This window comes from Nicotiana tomentosiformis, chromosome 7, assembly GCF_000390325.3.
Source record: "Nicotiana tomentosiformis chromosome 7, ASM39032v3, whole genome shotgun sequence".
Classification (NCBI taxonomy): Eukaryota; Viridiplantae; Streptophyta; class Magnoliopsida; order Solanales; family Solanaceae; genus Nicotiana; species Nicotiana tomentosiformis.
The window spans coordinates 76149487-76171428 of NC_090818.1; the positions used below are offsets into that span (position 1 = coordinate 76149487).

At 39.9% G+C, this 21942-nt stretch overlaps 1 pseudogene; it reads left to right on the plus strand.

Moving 5' to 3' along the window:
* The first annotated feature begins 19480 nt into the window (after positions 1–19480).
* LOC104103934 (calcium-binding protein CAST-like) lies at positions 19481–20395 on the plus strand (annotated as a pseudogene).
* Positions 20396–21942: the final 1547 nt, after the last annotated feature.

Here is a 21942-nt window from a genome sequence, read left to right on the forward strand (position 1 = left end):
TCATGCTCGCAGGCCTCCGAATCAATTTCTTCTATTGCTTTACTATTGTTTTCCTCATTTCAAATAGAGTTGTATTTAGAGATTTTTAGGAGATTCACTGTAGATCTTATGACTCAGTTTCATCGATTTTTGAGCAATTTTTGGTGATTGTTATTCTATATTAATGATATCCTGACACTTATCAGTTAATTTAATATTTTTAGTCCTTGTTTCTATTAAATTCTCTCATGTGCTAGGCTTACCTAGTCTTAGAGACTAGGTGCCATCACGACATCTTACAATGGGAATTCGGGGTCGTGACAGATTGGTATCAGAGCTCTAGGTTCATAAATTCTACGAGGCGTAAGCATGTTTAGTAAATTCTTGTTGATCTGTATGGAGACGTTTGTACTTATATTTGAGAGGCTACAGAATGATTAGGAAAATTCCACTTTTTTGATTCCTTGTCGTGCAAATTTGTTGATTACAAAATCTGAACCTTTGTCTTTTTATTCTCTCACAGATGGTGAGGACACGCACTGCTGGATCAGATACTCAGACAATCACGCCCCCTGCTAGAGCTGCGAGAGGCCGGGGCTGGGGTAGAGGTCGAGAAGGGGCATGTGTTGTAGCCAGAGTACATGTCGAGCAGCGATTGAGGAGCCACCAGTAGCTCCGATTGGGGGGCAGGCAGCCGAGGCAACTGCTGTCACCCCTAGACTTTAGGAGACCCTAGCACACTTCCTGAGTATGTTTGGTACTTTAGCTCAGGCGGGATTGATCTTGATTGCTCCACCTACATCCCAGGTTAGGGGAGGAGCTAAGACTCTCGCGGCCCGTACTCCAGAGCAGCGAGTCCATCTTGATCAGGTTCCGGGTATCACGCCAGCACGGCCCGTTATTTTTGGTTAAGCCTGAGGTCAGGCTAGCGGCATCAAAGAATGAGCAGAGGAGACTTGAGAGGTTCAAGAAGTATGATCCTCCTACCTTCAGTGGTGCAGTTACCGAGGATGCGCAGGGTTTTCTAGAGAAGTGCCACATTAATCTCCGCACCATGGGTATTGTGGAGGTGAGCGGAGTTTCTTTTACTATATTTCAGCTGTCTGGGGCAGCATACAGGTGGTGGCAAGCTTACAAGGAGGGTAGGCTAGCTGATGCAGCCCCACTCACATGGGCTCAATTTTCAAATATGTTTTTGAGAGAGTTTTTTCCCCATACCCTTCGGGATGCATGTTACACAGAGTTCGATCAACTACATCAGGGGACTATGATAGTGTCAGAGTATGCCACCAGATTTAGTGAGTTGTCCCAACATGCACCTACCTTTGTTTCTACAGTTAGAGAGAGAGTCTGCAGATTTATCGAGGGACTCAGTTATGGTCTTAGATTCAGCATGGCTCGAGAGTATGAGACGGATACTCCATTTCAATAGGTTGTAGAGATCGCTCGGAGGATGGAAGGTATGTGGGGCTTCGAGATTCTAGAGGATAGAGTGTTGTCCGTGCTCCAGTTTCAGCCCGTCATGGAAGAGGCTTTTTGAGTCGGCCAGACTTCTAGATACTAACAGTGCTCCGGCAATTCCAAGGTCTCAGGTTGCCCATTATGCACAACCACTTTCTAGTGCACCTCCTGCACGGGGTGCATTCAGCGGTTAGTCTAGTCGACCAGGGCAGAGTCAGCTTCAGCAGCCACGTCCACAGAGAGCTTATTTTGAGTGTGGGGATACAGACATATGTTGAGGGACTGCCCCAGACTTAGGAGGGGTGCACCTCCACATACTACACAAGGTCCACGTATTCTACCAGATCCACAGGGTTCACAGACCATTGTTGCTTCTCTAGTTATCGCTCTACCCTAACTGCCAACTAGGGGTGGGGGTGAGACGGGTAGTGGTCTCCCTAAGAGGGGAGGCCGGGCTCATTTCTATGCTTTTCTAGGGAGGACGGAGGCTGCTGCATCGAATGCTGTCATCACAGGTATTGTTTCGGTTTGTCATAGGGATGCATCAGTCTTATTTGATATGGGTTCCACTTATTCATATGTGTCATACTACTTTGCTCCGTATTTGGATATATCTTGTGATTCTTTGAGTGGTCCTGTGTATGTGTCCACGCCTGTGAGGGATTCTATTGATGTAGACCGTGTTTATCGGTCATGTTTAGTCACTATTGGTGGTTATGAGACCAAAGCTAATCTATTACTGCTCAGTATGATGGAATTTGATGTGATCTTGGCCACGGAGTGGTTGTCGCCTTATCACGTTGTACTGGACTGTCATGCCAAGACCATGACACTGGCTATGCCAGGTTTGTCGCGGTTAGAGTGGAGGGGTACATTGGATTATATTCCTAGCAAGGTTGTGTCCTTTCTAAAGAAACAACGAGTTGTTGAGAAGGCGTGTGAAGCATGTCTAGCCTTTGTGAGGGATGTCAGTGCTGATACTCCTACCGTTGAGTCAGTTCCGATAGTGAGATATTTCCTAGATGTGTTCCCACCAGACCTACCGGGCATACCGCCCGATAGGGATATCGATTTTGCTATTGACCTAGTGTCGGGCACTCAGCCCATTTCTATTCCACCATATCTTGTGGCACCAGTGGAGTAGAAGGAATTAAAGGATCATCTCCAGGAGTTGCTTGATAAGGGTTGTATCCGACCGATTGTCTCACCTTGTAGTGCTCCAGTTCTATTTGTGAAGAAGAAAGACCGCTCTGTGAGGATGTTTATTGATTATAGGCAACTGAACAAAGTTACAATTAAGAACATGTAGCCACTATCGTGCATTGATGACTTGTTTGATCAGCTTGAGGGTACTAGAGTATTCTCAATATGGTCTGACGAGTGTGTTCCACCGACGACTGCTTTCAAGACTCGATATGTTCACTATGAGTTTCTTGTGATGTCATTTGGATTGACTAATGCCCCAGTAGAATTTATGCACTTGATGAACAGTGTGTTCCATCGATATCTTGATTCTTTCATCATCGTGTTCATTGATGACTTCTTGGTGTATTATTGCAACCGGGAGGATCATCAGCAGCACTTGAGGATCGTGCTCCAGACCTTGAGCGAGAAGAAGTTATATGCAAAATTCTCCAAGTGTGAGTTTTTGCTTGATTCGGTGGTGTTTTTGGGTCACATGGTGTATAGTGAGGGGATTAAGGTAGATCCAAAGAAGATTGAGAAAGTTCAGAGTTGGGCCAGACCGTCTTCAGCTACTGAGATCTGGAGTGTCCTTGGTTTGGCCGAATATTATCGCCACTTTGTAGAGGATTTCTCATCCATTGCTGCACCTTTAACTAGATTGACTTAGAAGGGTGCTCCTTTCAGATGGTCCGATGAGTATGAGGTGAGGTTTTAGAAGCTCAAGACATCATTGACTGCAGCCTCATTGTTGGTGTTGCCTACAGGTTTTTACACCGTGTATTGCGATGCATCGCATATTGGGCTTGATGCGGTGTTGATGCAGGATGGTAGGTTGATTGCCTACGCATCTCGGCAAATGAAGGTTCATGAGAAGAATTACCATGTGCATGACTTAGAGTTGGCGGCCATTGTTCACGCATTCAAGATTTGGAGGCACTATCTGTACGACGTTCCATGTGAGGTCTATACTGACCATCGAAGCCTCTAGTATCTATTCAAGTATAAGAACCTTAATTTGCGATAGCAGAGAGGGCTAGAGTTGCTGGAAGACTATGATATCACCATACTATACCATTCGAGGAAAGCCAGTGTGGTGGCTGATGCATTGAGTAGGAAGGTGGAGAGTATGGGTAGTTTGGCATATTTACCGGCAGCAGAGAGGCCGCTAGCCATGGATGTTCAGGCTTTGGCCAATCAGTTTGTGAGACTGGATTTTTCGAAGCCTAGTCAGGTTCTCGCTTGCATGGTTTCTCGGTCTTCTTTGTATCAGCGCATCAGAGTGCGTTAGTATGATGACCCCCATTTGCTTGTGCTTAAGAACACAGTGCAACACGATGATGCGAAAGAGGTTTCTATTGGAGTTGATGTGGTGTTGCGAATGCAGGGCCGGATATATGTGCCCAATATGGATTGGTTGCGTGAGTTGATTCTTGAGGAGGCCCACAATTTGCGGTATATCATTCATTCGGGTGCCGCCAGGATATATCAAGATTTGAGGCAGCACTATTGGTGGAGAAGAATGAAGAAAGATATAATAGAGTATATGGCTCGGTGTCTGAACTATCAGTAGGTAAAGTACGAGCATCAGAGGCTGGGTGGTCTACTTTAGAGACTTGAGATTCTAGAGTGGAAGTGGGAGTATATCACCATGGATTTCATTGTTGAACTCCCACGGACCTTGATGAAATTTGACGTAGTATGGGTTATTATGGAGAGACTGACCAAGTCTGCACCCTTCATTCCGATTGGTACTACCTATTCTTTGGAGCAGCTAGCTCAGATCTATATTTGTAAGATTGTTCGTCTTCATGGTGTCTCGGTGTCTATTATCTCCGATCGAGGCACGTAGTTCACATCGTATTTCTAGAGATTCGTGTAGTGTGAGTTAGGCACACAAGTCGAGCTGCGTACGTCATTTCACCCCATAGGGATGGGCAGTCTGAGTGCACCATTCTTATCTTAGATGATATGCTACGTGCCTATGTTATGGATCTTGGGGGTTCATGGGATCAATTCTTATCGCTTGAAGAGTTTGCCTACAACAACAGCTACCAATAGAGTATTCAGATGGCTCCTTATGAGGCCTTAAATGGAAGGAGGTAACATTCTCCAGTTGGTTGGTTTGAGCCGGGAGAGGCTAGGTTGTTGGGAACTGATTTTGTTCGGGATGCCTTAGAGAAAGTCAAGTTGATTAGGGTATCAGCTTCGTACAGCACAGTCTAAGCAGAAGAGTTATGCTGATTAGAAGGTTCGTAATGGAGCATTTATGGTGGGAGAAAGAGTTTTGCTCAGATTTTCACACATGAAGGGTGTGATGAGGTTGGGGAAGAAACGCAATTTGAGCCCTAAGTATATCGGTTCATTTGATATCCTTGAGAGGGTTGGTGAGGTGTCGTACAGACTTGCATCGCCACCAAGATTATCGACAGTTCATACAGTGTTCCATGTTTCCTTGCTCCGAAGTATTATGGTGATCCGTCTTATGTATTATATTTCACCTCAGTCCAGTTGGACAAGGATTTGACTTACGTTGAGGAGCCTGTGGCTGTTCAGAAGTTGATGTTAAAGAACATTACTTCAGTAAAGGATCAAGGGAGAGATCAATCGGTCGAAGAGACGACATGGGAGACCTAGCATGACACACGGAGTCGATATCCTCACCTTTTCGTCACTTCATGTATGTCTCTATGCAAGTTCGAGGACGAACGTTTGTTTTAAGAGGGGGAGAATGTAACGACCCGGTCGGTCATTTCTAATATTGTAGCCAAGTTCCCCTATTTATTTCCTCTTCAACATTCATTTGTGGTTATGTGATTTGTCGGGGTTGTTGGATTGGTTTCGGAGAAGTTTCGGGGTGAATTGGGACACTTAGTCCCAAAGTTGTAAGCTTGAGTTGAAAGAGTTGACAGGAGTTTGACTTGTGTGTAGATGACTCCGTAAATGCATTTTGATCGATCCAATAGCTTTGTAATGTGATTTTGGACTTAGGTATATCTCCAGATGTTAAGTCGGAGGTCCGTAGGTTGATTTGGGGTTTTTTGGTGAAAGTTGGAAGGTTGAAAGGTTTGGAAGGTTGATAATTTTGACCGAAGGTAGACTTTATTAATATCGGGCTCACATTATGATTCCGAAAGTTTGTATAGGTCCGTTGTGTCATTTGGGACTTGCATGCAAAATTTAAGGTCATTCGGAGTTTTTTAGGCTTGTTCAACATTAGTTTTGAATTTGGAAATGTTCATAAGTTTATTAGGCTTAAATTGGGATGCGATTCATGGTTTTGATGTTGTTTGGTCTGATTTAAGGCCTCAAGAAGGTTCGTGTTGTATTTTGATATTTGTTTGTATAATTGAATGGGGTCCCGGGGGCCTCGGGTGTGTTTCAGATGGGTTTTAGACTATTTCTCTATGTTTTGGATTATTGTCAGCTGATGTCTTGTTTGCTTATTTGTGATTGCGTATGGGAAGTCGCGTTCACATAGCTCTATTTGGTGGTAGGTGAGATTTGTGCATTATGTTCGCGATAATAGGGACGCGTTCACCGAGCTTGAGGGAGGTTGTTCATCGCAAACACGAGACGGGAACCGCGTTCGCGTAGAAGGTAAGTAAGGCTAATGGGGTGGCACGCATTTGTTCATCGCGATCGTGTGTGATGGACCGCGATTGCATAGCTCTGAGCGGATGGTCATCACGATCACAACTAGAGTGTCGGTTCGCGTAAGAGGTTCTGGCAGCTGGCAAATTTTGTTCTTCGCGATCGCAAATCTATTTCCGCAATCGCAATATATAACACCTAGGCAGACTATATAGTACTCTATTTCAAGGGTTCGACTCATTTTAATATATTTTAAGTTGTAGAGCTCGGTTTTGGGAGATTTTGGATGGGATTGTAACAATTTGGATCAGGGTAAGTGTTTTTTACTCGGAAGTTTCCATTTTTCATGATTCCATCTTTGCTTTTATCATTAAATTAGTGATTTGAATTGGAGAAATTGGGGTTTTTTTGTAGAAACGTTCCTAAAGTATAAAATGAGGATTTGCAAACCGATTTGAGGTCGAAATTAGATGATTTTGGTATGGTTGGACACGTATCGAAATGAGTGTTCGGAATTTATGAGTTTGGCCGGGTTCTGAGGTGCGAGTTCGGGGTTGACTTTTGAGTTGATTTTTTATTTTCATTAAAGATTGAATCTTTATTAACTGAAATTGCTTCCTATGGCTTTTATTTATGATATTAAGTTATTTTGGCTAGATTCAAGTCATCCTGAGTTAGATTTGCGTGGGAAGGGCTTATTAGTGGATTGATTTAGATTGTTTGAGATAAGTATATTGTCTAACTTTGTGTGAGGGAACTATACCTTAATATTTGTGTTGTGTGTACTATTTGAATTATGTGAAAGACGTATACATGAGGTGACGAGTGTGTACACGGACTTATATGTTGTATTTGACCAGTTTAGACTCTTAGGTTACTTATAAGCACTCAATTGAATATATTATTAATTTTACTATCTTTCGTTGTCAAGTTTATTCTCACATACTTTAATTGACGTTGTTAATACATGTTTTCATTTCCCTTGTCATGGTTTCCTTATGTGAATTTATTTGTAGTTGTTGTTACATGCTATCTCTTTTATTGTTAAGCTTATGTCATGCATTAGAATTGGAAGATGCAGTTTCGTGGAAATACTTTCATTGTTGAGTATGGAAGTTTTGGTTGCTGAAAGCTATTAGCGCGGTTGTGATTGAAATTGTTGGTTATTGGAATACCTTTCCTTGCCGAGTTATTTCTCGTTCATTTGTTGTTATTGAGATTATATTAAATATTATGGTTGAGCTGTGGGCTATATGTTATCGTAATATTGGTATTGTTGATTTGGCACATGTGGTGCGAGTTGATTATTATTTTGTTATATTGATACGCATGCCATAAGGGTGGGCATTGAAATGCATGTGGTGAGATAAGGTGGGATTTATGTGCGTGTTGCTAGTAAAGGAATTACATGAAACCACGCGGTGAGATAAGGGGGATAAAACGCGTGTAGCTATTTCGGAAAAAATATTTTTAAAATAAATGCAAGGCGCACTTGGTGATATAAGGAAGATTGTGATTGTAAATTGTGAAGTGTGTCTATGAGGTGTGGTGCCTCGGTTGTGATTCTTGTTGTACGTTATATGTTGAAATGGCTTGTTGAAAGAACAGTTACTGTTATGACTGCATTTGCTTTACTTGTATTTGATTGTATTTGATTACTTATTGTTCCTATCACATGCTCATTCTTGTTGTCCTTTATTGCTTTATTATCCATTGTTAACCTTACATCATTATACTACTTTGTTGTCATCTATTTCTTTCTTTCCATTATTAGATTATATTATATTCTATTCAGGTTTCTTTTGTCTAGTAGGTATCTTTACCTGGCCTCGTCACTACTCTACCGAGGTTAGGCTTGATACTTACTGGGTACCGTTGTGGTGTACTCATGCTACACTTTTTCATAGCTTTGTGCAGATCCAGATACATCTGCTCGTGCCTGGCTCTAGTGATATGACTAGATACCTCAAAGACTTGAAGGTATATATGTATGACGCTTGCAGGCCTCGGAGTTACCTTCTTATATTGCTTTACTATTGTTTATCTTCATTTCAAGGAGAGTTGTATTTAGTGATTTTTAGCACATTCTCTATAGAGCATATGACTCAGGTTCACCGATTTTTGGGAATATTTTGGTGATTGTTATTCAGTATTAATGATATCATGAGACTTATCAGTTAATTTAATATTTTTAGTCGTTGTTTCTGGTAAATTCTCTTATGTTCTAGGCTTACCTAGTCTTGGAGAGTTGGTGTCATCACGACATCCTACAGTGAGAATTTGGGGTCGTGACAGCTTATGCCAGAAAAGATCTAAAGAATTTATATTCGGTGGCTTGGGATTTCAGCCAACAACAAAACCAAAACAATAGTAGAGCAAGTAGAACCAAGAGAACACAAAACACAAACAATGTGTGCGAGTTATTAATGTTTTAGGTCGGCCTCTAGGGAAGAAGGGGAGGGGTTTATATAGTACCAATAGCGGATGAACGAATAAGGAAAGAATCAAACCTATGCAAAACTAATCAGAGCTGAATTTTGGGAAATCGCACAGAGACCCCAATCGCGAAGAAATCATTCGAGACATGCCAAAAAGGGAAGATATACTTTCTTCCCAGATGTATAAGCAAAAATTGTATCCAAATCCTTAAGGTCATGGTTGTGTCCGCCCGATTTAGGAGAATCGCACTTGCCATAGATTGATTGGTAACGAATGTTACCATAACTAAGTGAGTAAGAGAATTAAAAGGTAAGTAATATAGTGTATGAATGCATATAAGGAAAAGGGTGAGGGAAGATCTTCAGGGTTGGCTAGGGTTTAGCCTAAGAGAGACGAGAACGTCTGAGGGCGGCGGAGGGTGTAAAATGGATTAGGATTTGGGGTTGATGGGATATAGGATAGAAAGGGGGTTGTTATTGGTCGTTGATCACTTAAGAACAACGGCTGATAATTTAAAATAATAAAACAGGCAGGTAGCGGGTCATTTGCCGGGTATGGCTACTGGGTCACCTGCTATTGGGCTCAAAGTGTGGGCTTATGGGTTTTGGGCCTCTTTTTGGTTTGAATTTCAGCCGGGCTGGAATTTGCAATATATATAATTAATAGAAAGATAAATTATAAAATAGATAATAAGTGTATCAAAATGCTATTTATAAAATTGAGGAGTTTAAAAATAGTAAGTTATGATTATAAAATATAAAATTATCTTTTTGACATAAATAGTATAACAAATATAATTATTGTAACATATAGGCTATTGTTGTAATAATATGTAATTGATATATTAGTGCAACTGCAATTGCATGAGATGATGTAAAATATTATAGAATATGCATAAAAATATAAATAACTACTTTGAACCACTGATCAGTCAGAAATAATTTTAAGAGAATAATAAATAAACATTTATAAATTAAACATAATAGGATCAATTAAAAATCTAATAATATGAATAAAATTATTTGTATAAAACTTCCATGATAATAATTTGATGAAAATGTTAAGAAGATAATACATTGATATGTAAAACATGTCATGGAGTAGTAATGCAATGAAATATCCTATAAATATTACTTAAAAATATATAAAAGTATATTATAGAATATACTAATTCACAAAGGCTAAGCGAAAAATATGAGGGCAAAATTGATTACCGACAAACAGTAAAACAAATTAAAACTCGAATAAAAATAAATAAAAGCTTATTCAGACAAGTAGCTAATTTTTAAATCCCCGACAACATCGCCAAAAAATTGTTGGGACCAAATGCACACGCAAGTATACACGAGTAATAAAGTGATGAGAAAGTAACACCCCGCGTGGATTTATGATTAATTCTCGTCCAATCTAAACTACCTATAAGTTTATTGTACAAGTAGTTGTGAAGTAGATGATTGTGATTTTAACTACTAAAACTTACTACGAAATTACTAAGCAAGCAAGAAATTCAAAGGTGCAAAGCAAACAAGCAAACACTTAGAAAGAATTCAATGAGATGGGAATATTCTGGGGTTATGGGATTAGTGTCTCTTCTATTGCATTCTTCTGGTTGATTCAATTACTTGATTTATCTAATTTATTGGATAACAAGGTTTATTATGCTTGCAAAGTTCTTTCAACGCTTCGCTCGCGTATTCAAGCCAACCTAATACTATATATCTACAAATTTAGAATTAACAAGAATGTATGTATATTTCCTGCAAAAATAACCAAGACAACTAGAATATGTCTATCCTAATCACGAATCTATTCTTCGATGATAAGATTCAAGAAGGCACTCTACTCAATCTTATATGCAATCTATAGTTCCCACTTTCGAGTTCAATTATAAATTCGTAGATAGTAATGTATTGTTAGCTACGCAATAGAATAATTATGTGCAAGATTGAATAAACAAATTAATATGGTAACTCAAGCAAAATAATCAACCATCAAACTACAATAGTCAATAATAACCCATAACCCCAACCACTCATGTTTATAACAACAATTAAAGTATTATTTTTAAAACATAGAGGTTGTGAATACTAGATGAAAGACGAAAGAATCGATGAATTTCGTGCTCTATTTGTGTTTCTGTCATGACCCAGAATTCTCACCGTCGGGACCGTGATAGTGCCTAATATTTCACTTGCTAGGCAAGACAATGTTAGAGAATCATTAAACCAAATCCTTATTTTCATTCAGTAAATAATAATAATTAGCTAAGATGAAATATAATAAGTGCAGAATAATAAAAAAATTGTATTAATTACTACCACCCGGATCTGGAGTCACAATTCACGAGCATTCTAGAATTTACTACAAGTAATAGTCTGAAAGAAATACAATTATTTGAATGAAAGAAACAGTAAAACAGAAGGATAGACGGGGACTTCGATATCTGTGAACGCTGACAGATCTATCTTGAGTCTCCGAATAGCGGGTCCAATCGCTAAAATCTCGATCAACCCTAGCTGATACCAAAATCTTCACAGAAAGTGTAGAGTACAGTATCAGTACAACCGACCCCATATACTGGTACGTGTCGAGCCTAACCTCGACGAAGTAGTGACGAGGCTAAGGCAAGGCACCTACAAATCAACCTATGCAATTTAACAGTGTATATACAAATAACAGTAATGAAGAGCTAGACAGGGAATATCGGGAGGGGAAAACATGTTGGGGGAAGTACGACATACAGAACTACAACAGAATGATAACTGAAACAACTAATATACTATGAATTAACAGGAACACGAATATAGTAAAGGAAAAATACACGACATCACCCTTCGTGCTTTTATTCTCAATCTCACCATAAAATCAATAGAAATGGCACGACATCACCCTTCGTGCATTAACTCTCATATCATGGCACGACATCACCCTTCGTTCTTTTACACTCACAATATGTGTTACGCGGCGCCTTCCTGAAGTTCCTTGGAAGGGCGACGTAAGGCTAGGCAACCGATGTCAGTACGGTTGCTGTCCGCCAACTGAGGTCCCCTCCGTACGCTAGACTAGATTGTCAGTGCCGTACGGGAAAATCAATGTCATGAGCAATTGAAAGAGAGCAGAAAAGAGAATTGAGAATGAAAGAAAGCTTGATTGCATTGAATGAAAGCTATTACAGAAAACAAGACGGTGTCGGGGGGGAGAGACACCAGTACAGAGAATTATTTGCTTGCTTGAAAGTTTTGATTGCTTGGTCCCCCTTAATAATGCTTAAAAAAAATAAACCAAAGTTACATGACTAGACCTATGAAAGCTGGAAAATCACACTTAAAGAAAATGCAGCAAAACTACTCTATATTTACAATGAAAAGGACTTAATCTTCTACAAAGCAGCAGCAAGTCCGTTGGCAGCAACTTTGTCTTTAGCATCAGGGTCTGCGCGCGCGGCGCTATTGGCTTTTGCCTGTGGCTGGGCGCTGGCGATGGCTATCGGTGGGGCGACAGAGGCACATGCGCGCTTGTCACTTGGAGCTGCCGAGACCACGGGGCCGACCGTGGCGACGGGCGTTGGGAGGCTGGCCAGGACGCCACGGGGCGCGTCCAAGGGATCATGGGGCATGGCTGGAAAGCCGCCCATGACATTCTCCCCCACCTGAGTTGGCGACGTCCTCGGCGCCTTCCTTGCAAGGTAATCATCAATCAGGCTCTTGTAGGCTTTGAGGTTTGTTCCCCTCTCCCAAGTATTCTCCTCTGCATCACATCCCTGCCATTTCACCAAGAACTCCTGGTGATCTTTTCTTGAGGCGTGAATCACTCGATCATCAAGAATAGCTTCAGCACGCCTTTTTCCGGTTGAATTGGGGCCTCGAATACTTGGTATTGTGAGTTGGCTTCGTGAAGGATCCTCCACATCTTCCCGAAAAGGTTTCAGGAGACTGACATGGAAAACAGGATGGATTTTCCACCAAGCTGGGGTATCCACCCGGTATGCAACTTTCCCAATGCGCCTTTCAATGGACAAGGGTCCAATATATTTTTGCAATAGGCGAGGGTCATGGACCCCTGCAAACAAGTACCGCTTTGGGATTTTGACCATCACTTTGTCTCCCACCTGGTATTCCACAAAGCGGCGATTCTGATCAGCATGCCTCTTCATCCGCTTTTGGGCTTTGACAAGATAGCTCCGCACTATCTCCAAATTTTGCTTCCATTCTTTTGAGAAGCTGGCAGCCCGAGGAGATTTTGACATGTTTGGTGCGTTCACTGTGTGTGGGAGTAGCGGTTGCTGTCCGGTAACAATTTCAAAAGCGCTTTTGTTGGTACTTGAGCTCTTTTGTGAATTGAAACACAGTTGAGCAGCATCCAGAAGCTTCACCCAATTCTTCTGCGATCCGGTCACAAAGTGCCGGAGATATTCCTCTAGCATGCCATTGAATCGCTCCGTCTGGCCATCAGATTGCGGATGAAAACTTGAGCTATGACTCAATTTTGACCCGAGGCACTTAAAGAGTTGGGTCCAAAAATTGCTAGTGAAGCGTGAGTCGCGATCACTAACAATGTCTTTAGGTAAGCCCCAATACTTGACGACATGAGAGAAGAATAGTCGAGCTGTATCTTCTGCTGATATATATCTATTATAGAAAACAAGACGGTGTCGGGGGAGAGACACCAGTACAGAGAATTGTTTGCTTGCTTGAAAGTTTTGATTGCTTGGTCCCCCTTAATAATGCTTAAAAAAAATAAATCAAAGTTACATGACTAGACCTATGAAAGCTGGAAAATCACACTTAAAGAAAATGCAGCAAAACTACTCTATATTTACAATGAAAAGGACTTAATCTTCTACAAAGCAGCAGCAAGTCCGTTGGCAGCAACTTTGTCTTTAGCATCAGGGTCTGCGCGCGCGGCATTGTCTGCGCGCGCGGCGCTGTTGGCTTTTGCCTGTGGCTGGGCGCTGGCGATGGCTATCGGTGGGGCGACAGAGGCACATGCGCGCTTGTCACTTGGAGCTGCCGAGACCACGGGGCCGACCGTGGCGACGGGCGTTGGGAGGCTGGCCAGGACGCCACGGGGCGCGTCCAAGGGATCATGGGGCATGGCTGGAAAGCCGCCCATGACATTACACATGCATGGCTTAATCTTTGAGACAAGCATATGACTACTGGCAGGATCAACCGTGCATTAACACTCACAATACGGCACGACATCACCCTTCGTGCATTAATACTCTCCCTTACCATAATTCAATGCATAAATAACAACAGGGAGATAGAATAACAAGTACAAGCCTTACTTCAACATTTGGTTCCACAATTTCAATCTCAACTTTGAAATAAATACTCAATTATCACCAGAGAATCTGTAAACATGGTAAGAACGATCCATTTAGCAACACTAGTCTAAACACTTAACAATTAGGCATGGGAAAGAGACAATATAAGCAAAACGGGAGAAAACAGGAAAAACAGGTAAATTGGCGACGCATAAGTACTCGTCACCTCACATATACGCCGCTCACATGAATTTTACATAGCAAATAATTTGAGGTTCCTAATTTCCTCAAGTCAGGATTAGACAAAATACTTACCTCGCTCTGAAGGCCACTTAATACTCAATCACAGCTTTTCCTCTAGAATTCATATCCAAACCACTCGTATCTATTCAAAAACGACTCAATAATATCAAATATTGCTAAAGGAATTAATTACATTGCATAAATTTAGATTTCCCAAATTTTCCTCCAAAAAGTCAAAAATCAACCTCGGGCCCGCTTGGTCAAAACTCGAGGTTCGGACTAAAATCCATTTACCCATTCACCCCCGAGCCCGATTATGTGATTAGTTTCGAAATACGACCTCACATTTCTCTTCAAAATCGCCTCTAGGCCGAGCTCTAATGAAAAGATGATGAAAATGGGTGAAATCCCGTGTTTGGGATATTTAAAGATGAGGACACATTCGTGAAGGGTAAATGGGTAATTGGATTTTTGTCCGAATCTCGGATTTTGACTAAGCGAGGCCGGAGTTGACTTTTGTTGACCTTTTTAGAAATTGTATAAAGTTCATGGCTTTGTTAATTGAAACTGTTTTCTCATGCATTGTTTAATGTATTTAAGTCATCTTTGGAGATGCCTTTAATTTAATTGGCATGATGTGTTATATCTCTCATTGTTAATCTACTTTTACACGATCTATTTGACATTGTTAGCACTTATTGTACCTCTTACTTGCTATTTTGCCCTTATATGCTTTATTTGAAGTTATTGCCTTCCTTATTGTCTTGTTACCTCTTAATTGTTGAGTCCCTTCAATGACTATGTGCCTATTTGGTACTTGTCTTAACTGCTTTACTTGCACACCTTCGTTGTCACGTGCTTTACTTGTCATGTTGTTTTTGTAACACTTGTTGCATTCCTTTGATTATTACTTAGTTCCTTTGTTGTCGTGAACTGATATCCTTTGATTGTAGAAAATCTTGTAAATTGAGTTACTGGATTGTGGTTGTTAATTTAAATTACTTGTGGATCAAGTTGTACGCTGCAACAGGTAGAATAAGGGAGGATTGATATTGATATTGTGGGATCGGATTGCACGCCGCAACAGGTGAAATAAGGGAGGATTGAACGGGTGAAATAAGAGAGGATTATGATATTGATATATGATGTACGGTGGGATCGGGTTGCGCGCCGTAACGGTTTATATATGTGATACTTGATATCGTTATTCTTGATATTGATATGGTGAAATAAGGGAGGATTGTGTTTGTACGGTGGGATCAGGTTGCGCATCGCAACAGATTATGTGTGTTGTATTCATTATTGTATTGTGTTAGCTTTTCAGTAATTATCATATGAGATTCCAAGGACTGAGATCTTTAGATTTACTGATTTCGAGAATTGAGTTGTTTTTATTAGTTTACTGCATTGCCATTATTTCCTGTTTTCCGTTCCTATTATTATTATTTTGGTGAATTGATTTTCAAGATGGATTTACTACGCTGAGTCATTATCTCATACTCTGTTGAGTTGTTAGTAGTATAACGGTTTTAAGTAAAAGAATTTTTAACATGCTTACCTTACGTGATTCTTAAGTTGGAACTCGTCGTTTTATTCGGTACCTTACTATTCTTAATAATTATCATATTTTACTTTAATTGATTTCTTAAATTAAACTCCTTACCCCATCCGATGTTTTTACTTTACTTAAAAAAAATGTTATTATGTTTTAATTTAACAAATTCTATATTTAATTCAGTAGCTTATCCGATGCTTTATTTTATTGGAAACAAAATACTATTTTCTTTACCCAAATGATTTCTAAACTAAACTCATTTTCTTGTTTGATTCTCTACTTTATTCCAAGATTGTTATTATGCTTTATCATATATAAATAAATCTCTTAAACATTTTAATTGGCATTTGACGCGGATACAATGTACATGATGGCATGTGGGTTTTGCCGTGTGAAAGTGATTTGGAATGAAATGTGGGCACGAGGTGCCATACGTGTAAGATTTGAAAGTTGCGACTTATGATTTGAGATTATGAGGAGTGGTACCTCGGGTAATTCTTGTGGTAAATTGGGCATTTGGTTTGATTGATTGAGTTGTCATCCACTTCTTTACTACCCGTCTATTCCTTGTTGCTATTCGTGTTTCTATTATTTTCACTGTTAATTATAAGTTTGTGATCCTTCTGTTGTTAGTCTTACCTCGACGTTCTTTCCATTGTTAGCTTTAAGTTATATTCTGCACAGGTTTGCATGACTGGTAGGTGTCTTGACCTAGCCTCGTCACTACTCTATTGAGGTTAGGCTTGATACTTACTAGGTATCGCTGTGGTGTACTCATGCTACGCTTCAGCACATTTTTGTGCAGATCCAGGTACTTATGATCGAGCTGGTTTGAGACTTATGTATGTGCGGCCGGAGACTTCAAGGTATACCTGCTTGACGTTCGCAGGTTCCGAGTCACCTTCTGTTGTATTCCATTTCCATTGTTTACCATTAATCTGGGATGGTGATGCATTATTATTTCTAGTGACTCTTAGAAAAGCTTTTGACTTGTACTACCGATTTTGGGATACTGTATTGTGTTGAGATTGTTGGCTCATTTTAGAAATTTCACTTTCATGCTCATTAGTTATTTGGTTAAAAATCTATTATTTAATTAGTAAGTGTTAGGCTTACCTAGTCTTAGAGACTAGGTGCCATCACAGCGTCCTAAGGAGGAAAGTTGGGGTCGTGATAGTCCAGGCCTCAGAGCTCGCGAGGCCTGGCTTGCAGCATGCCCCAGAGCTTGCGAGTCTTGCCCTAATGTGAGATGGACCTCGCCTGGAGCCAGGCATCACTTGGCCTGCCGCCTGGTTCCTGGCCTTGTTTAATTTTTGCCTTTTAGTACTCTTTTTGTGTATTTTTGACATTCTTGTATGCAACCTTTACTCGTTTCCATCCTTCAATGATCCTAAACATAGAAACCACCCAATTAAGCCCAAACATCGCACATATTATCATTAAAACACCAAAATGTATGGCAGGTAATACATTATAAATATAAATTTATAGCCAATTATCATGATGCGTTATTCTTAGTTATTGATATTATTTTGATATTTTGAGCTTACAAGCGAGTTCTTATGTTTACATACTTGTGTGAATGATTGGTATGGGGACCAGGGGGCTTGGGTGAATTTTGGGATAGTTTTTGTCTATTCTTGCACAATATGCAACAGCTGATATACTATTGGTGTAGTGTGCATCGCAAACGCCAAGCATGTCTCGCTTTCGCGAAAGGTTATTTGAGTTGGGGTGGTTTTACGCTTTGTGAACGCGAAGAGAAGTTCGCGAACGCAATGGCCTGGGGGCATCTGGCCTTCGCATAATGTTTTCCATACGCAAACTCATAGTCTTTGGGCGCTTAGGATATTGGTGGACCTTTCTTCATCGCGAACACTACATTAGTGTCACGAACACGAAAGCTTGGGGGATATAGCCTTCGCGGAAGAGGGGAGGGCTTCACGAACGCGATAGTCTGTTGACCATTGACATTCGTGAACGCGACAAAAATTGGTTTTGGGGATTTGGACCTTGATTTTAGGTCCAATCTTGATACAAATTATATATTTCGACGCATGCAAGAATGGGTAACCAGAAATTGGTTATTATTTCGGATTTCGACTATGTGAGCCCGAGTTGACATTTTTTGACCTTTTTAGATATGATGAAGATCGAAGATTTTTGAAACTATGATAGTTTCTAAAAGCTTGTTTTGACTTATTTGAACGTTATTTGATTAGATTCAAGTTGTTTGGAAGCTTGTGCTAGAGGAAAAGCTGTGTTGGATTGTTGATTTAGTTGCGAAAAGAGGAAAATATTGTAGTTAATCTTGATTTGTGGAATTAGGGTGCGATTGGTCTATTTGCTACGTGTTATATGTTGGGAACAACATATATGCAAGGTAACGAGTGCATATACATTGTCATGAGATTAAAGCATGCGGGGTAGAACTAGTTTATTACATGCCTTTACTTATCTCATGTCTTTACTTATTGCACGCTTTTACTTGTCCCATGATATTACTTGATACATGTCATTATCTAATACATGCTCTTACTTGATATATGCCTCTACTTGATACTTGCTTTTACTTGCCACATGAATTTACTTGATACATGCTTTACTTGACTTATGTCTTTACTAGTATATGTCTTTACTTGTTTCATACTAAACTTGTTTCATGCCTTAATTACCTATGCTACGTTAAATTGTATGACTTTTTGATCGTTTGTGTGTTAATGACCTTGTTAGGTTCTTGTTGAGTTATATGAGTGAGCTTTGCTTGGGATATGGGATTTCTATTACTCTTTGTTCGTATTCATCTTTTCCTTAATAAATTACTTATTTGTCCTCCTCGATAGTTTACTATGAACCTCGCTATATTGGTTGTGTCATTGCATTTCTTATGTGAATTGGTATATTGGATTGGATTGCCGCCGTAACAATATTATGATAAGGACCGAGTTGCTCAACGCAACAATTGTATGACCATGGGATTAGGTTGTCGCGGCAATAATATTTTTGTGTGTTCGATTGGGTTCTGTGCCACAACATATGCATTATTATGAAATGTTGGTGTTGTTATGAAATAGCTTTTTTTGTGGGCTTTGGGTTAATGTTTTCTTCCTTTTATTCCTGTTATTATACTGTTATCTCTATTGTTATTTCGGTTGCTTATTAAATGTACAGGTTTATATGGTAAGTATCTTGTAATAGCCTCGTCATTATCTTGTCGAGGTTAGGCTCAATACTTAATGTGTACATTGTAACGGTTAAACTCATACTGTATTTATGCACTTCTTGTACTGATTCGGATATTAGTACCAGCGGAGTCCCGAGGGGTGCTTAGCCGTTACCAGATAGATGATTTGAGGTAGAAGTATTCCTAGTAGTCATATGCTCTATGACACCAAATCTTGGGAGGTTAATTAGTCGGCGTTTGTTTTAGACTTATTATGTATTTTTTGAGTTATCTCTTATTCTATATTAATCCGTTGTTAGGCTATTTTCCTTATTTATTGTTAAGAGTCGGCTTGCCTAGCAAGTGATGTTAGGCGTCATCACGACCCCGTTAGTTGAGATTTTGGATCGTGATATTTGTTACCGTACATATTAATTTTTTAAGAAATGTAGCTGTCTAATTAGTGGAGTAATAAATTGTCACAGTATAAAGTATCTACAGTGGTACTGAAATAGTCATTGAACGCTTTGACACGGTATTACGGAACTCTTACGTCGTCAAATGCGCTGTATCTGTTGTGCTTGTTAAAAACCCACATTGTCCATTCATTCCATTCGTCTTCTCCCTGCCAAACAGAACTTCCTAGCTTTAAGCAACCATTGCCCTTCCTTGGTTTCATATCTGTCTCTCAAAAACTTGAATTGTCCACACACAAAAAAAGAAAAGAAAGGAAAAACAGATGAGGTCTTTCACTGATGGGATCAGCCAGTGAACAATGCAAACAAAGCCTAAGTAAGGGAAAAATCTATCCATCTTCGTCGTTTTCCTTCCGGCTTCGATGCCCCACCCTCAATTCTCTTCACCTTCGCCGAAGTTTCGACGTATTCGACAGGAATCATGATAGCATGATCACCGTAGACGAACTGGACCAGGCGCTGAGCATACTCGGACTGAACACAGATAGATCTGAGCTAGAATCGATGGTTAAATTATACATAAAGCCGGGGAATGACGGCCTCAGATTCGAAGACTTTGAGGCTCTACATCGATCGCTCGACGATGCTTTCTTCGGATCAACGTTGGAAGATGAGTTCGCGGCGGATGACAGAAGTTGCAAAAGCAGTGCAGTGGAGGAAGAAGCGGATCTGACGGAGGCGTTCAAGGTATTCGATGAGGACGGAGACGGTTACATATCAGCGAGGGAATTGCAGGTGGTACTAGGGAAGCTGGGATTGCAGGAAGCCATGGAACTTGACCGAGTTGAGATGATGATTTCATCTGTTGACCAAAATCACGACGGCCGTGTTGATTTCTTCGAGTTCTAGGATATGATGCGTAGTGTTACCGTTCGCACTTCTTAGTTTCTCTTCTCTCTTGTTTTCCATTTCTTTTTCTCCTCTCATGAGTGGAGACTGACCGGTCAGTCGTGGTAAACTTTGGTTTACTATTGCCCTTTTGTTTTCCCTTTTTGAGCGTGTATTATTCATCGTAACGGGAAAGTGAAAACTAATCTCTCTCTCTCTCTCTCTCTCTCTCTCTCTCTATATATATATATATATATATATATATATATATATATATATTATTTATTATATATTACATATTATTATAAATGCACGAATATTTCACGCTAAATATTTAACGTTAAAAATATCCATAAAATATTGATCGATCTTATTAACCTTAATAAATTAAATTAAGCTTCATTGCATCATGGTCGCTAATTAGATTCGGGCATAGCGCATGGGGCGACGCGCCAATCCAATTTTCTCAGAGTATTTTTCCTGTTTCGGTTTGGAAATGGTAGTTTCGTCCGGGCCCACTCCTACATAGTATAAATATACCAAAAAGACGTCTTTGGAGAAGCTTTTGGAGAGCTTTGGAGGCCACAAGATACAAGAGTTCATCATCTTTCCCTCAATTCAATACGGGAGTTTGGATTGTAACATTAAATTGATGTTTTCTTACTCTTTAATTATATTTGTGATGAATTGCTCCATGATTATGGAGTAGTTTCCCTTAGGATTTGACGGATATGGTGTTTGATTAATATTTGTGGATTTAACTCTAGTTCTTTGCTTGAATTCGTTCATGGAGCTTTGAATTGCTTGTAATTTTATTCACCGGTTTATTTAATCGAAAGAGGAATATTGTGGTGTTTATCTTGAATTATTTTGTTTGGTTTAATTCAATGATTCTCTTATGTCATCGAAAGAGCTTGTTTAATTGTTGATTAAATCAAGTTAGGAGAATATTCAAGAGACGTTTTCCTAAAGATTAATCCATTAATGCATGCTTGCATATTTTGACAACGCTTATATTAGTTCACCTCATAGAGTTAAGATTTAATCGAGAGAGGAGTCTTGACTACACGTTTGAACTAATCATCGAGTGAATTCGTGATAATCATTAGAACATTAGAGTGAAACAAACTAGAGTGGGATTCCAAATAGCTATCTTACACCTATCCTGTCACGACCCTTATTTCTCCTATTGATTATTTCGGGGTTGCTCAACTTTTGTCTTTCTGTGATCAATTTTCACTTGTTTAGTTTTCATAGTTAATTTTAGTTATTAATCATCACAACCAAAGTGTTAATTATCCTGAATAACGTTAAGTTAGAAATTACTTGAACATTGTTTAAATTCAATCCTCGTGGAGACGAAAATTAAACTATACTATCTTTGACTAGCGAGCATCAATTTCATATTGTGTTTTGCGCTAGTCATAATTTTTCCCAAAAGGTGGCATGCCCGGGAGATCTGCAGGAAACACATATAGAAAGTCTCTCACTTTCGGAACGGACTCAATGGTTGGAGTATCAGCACCGACATCCCTCACAAAGGCCAAATATGCCATACATCCCTTCCCAACCATCCGTCGGGCCTTCAAATATGAAATCACTCTACTAGGAACATAGTCAAGAGAACCTCTCAACTCAACCATAGGCAATCCAGGCATCGCCAATGTCACGGTCTTATCGTCACAATCCAGAATAGTGTGACATGGTGACAACCAATCCATGCCTACAATCACATAATAATCAACCATGCTAA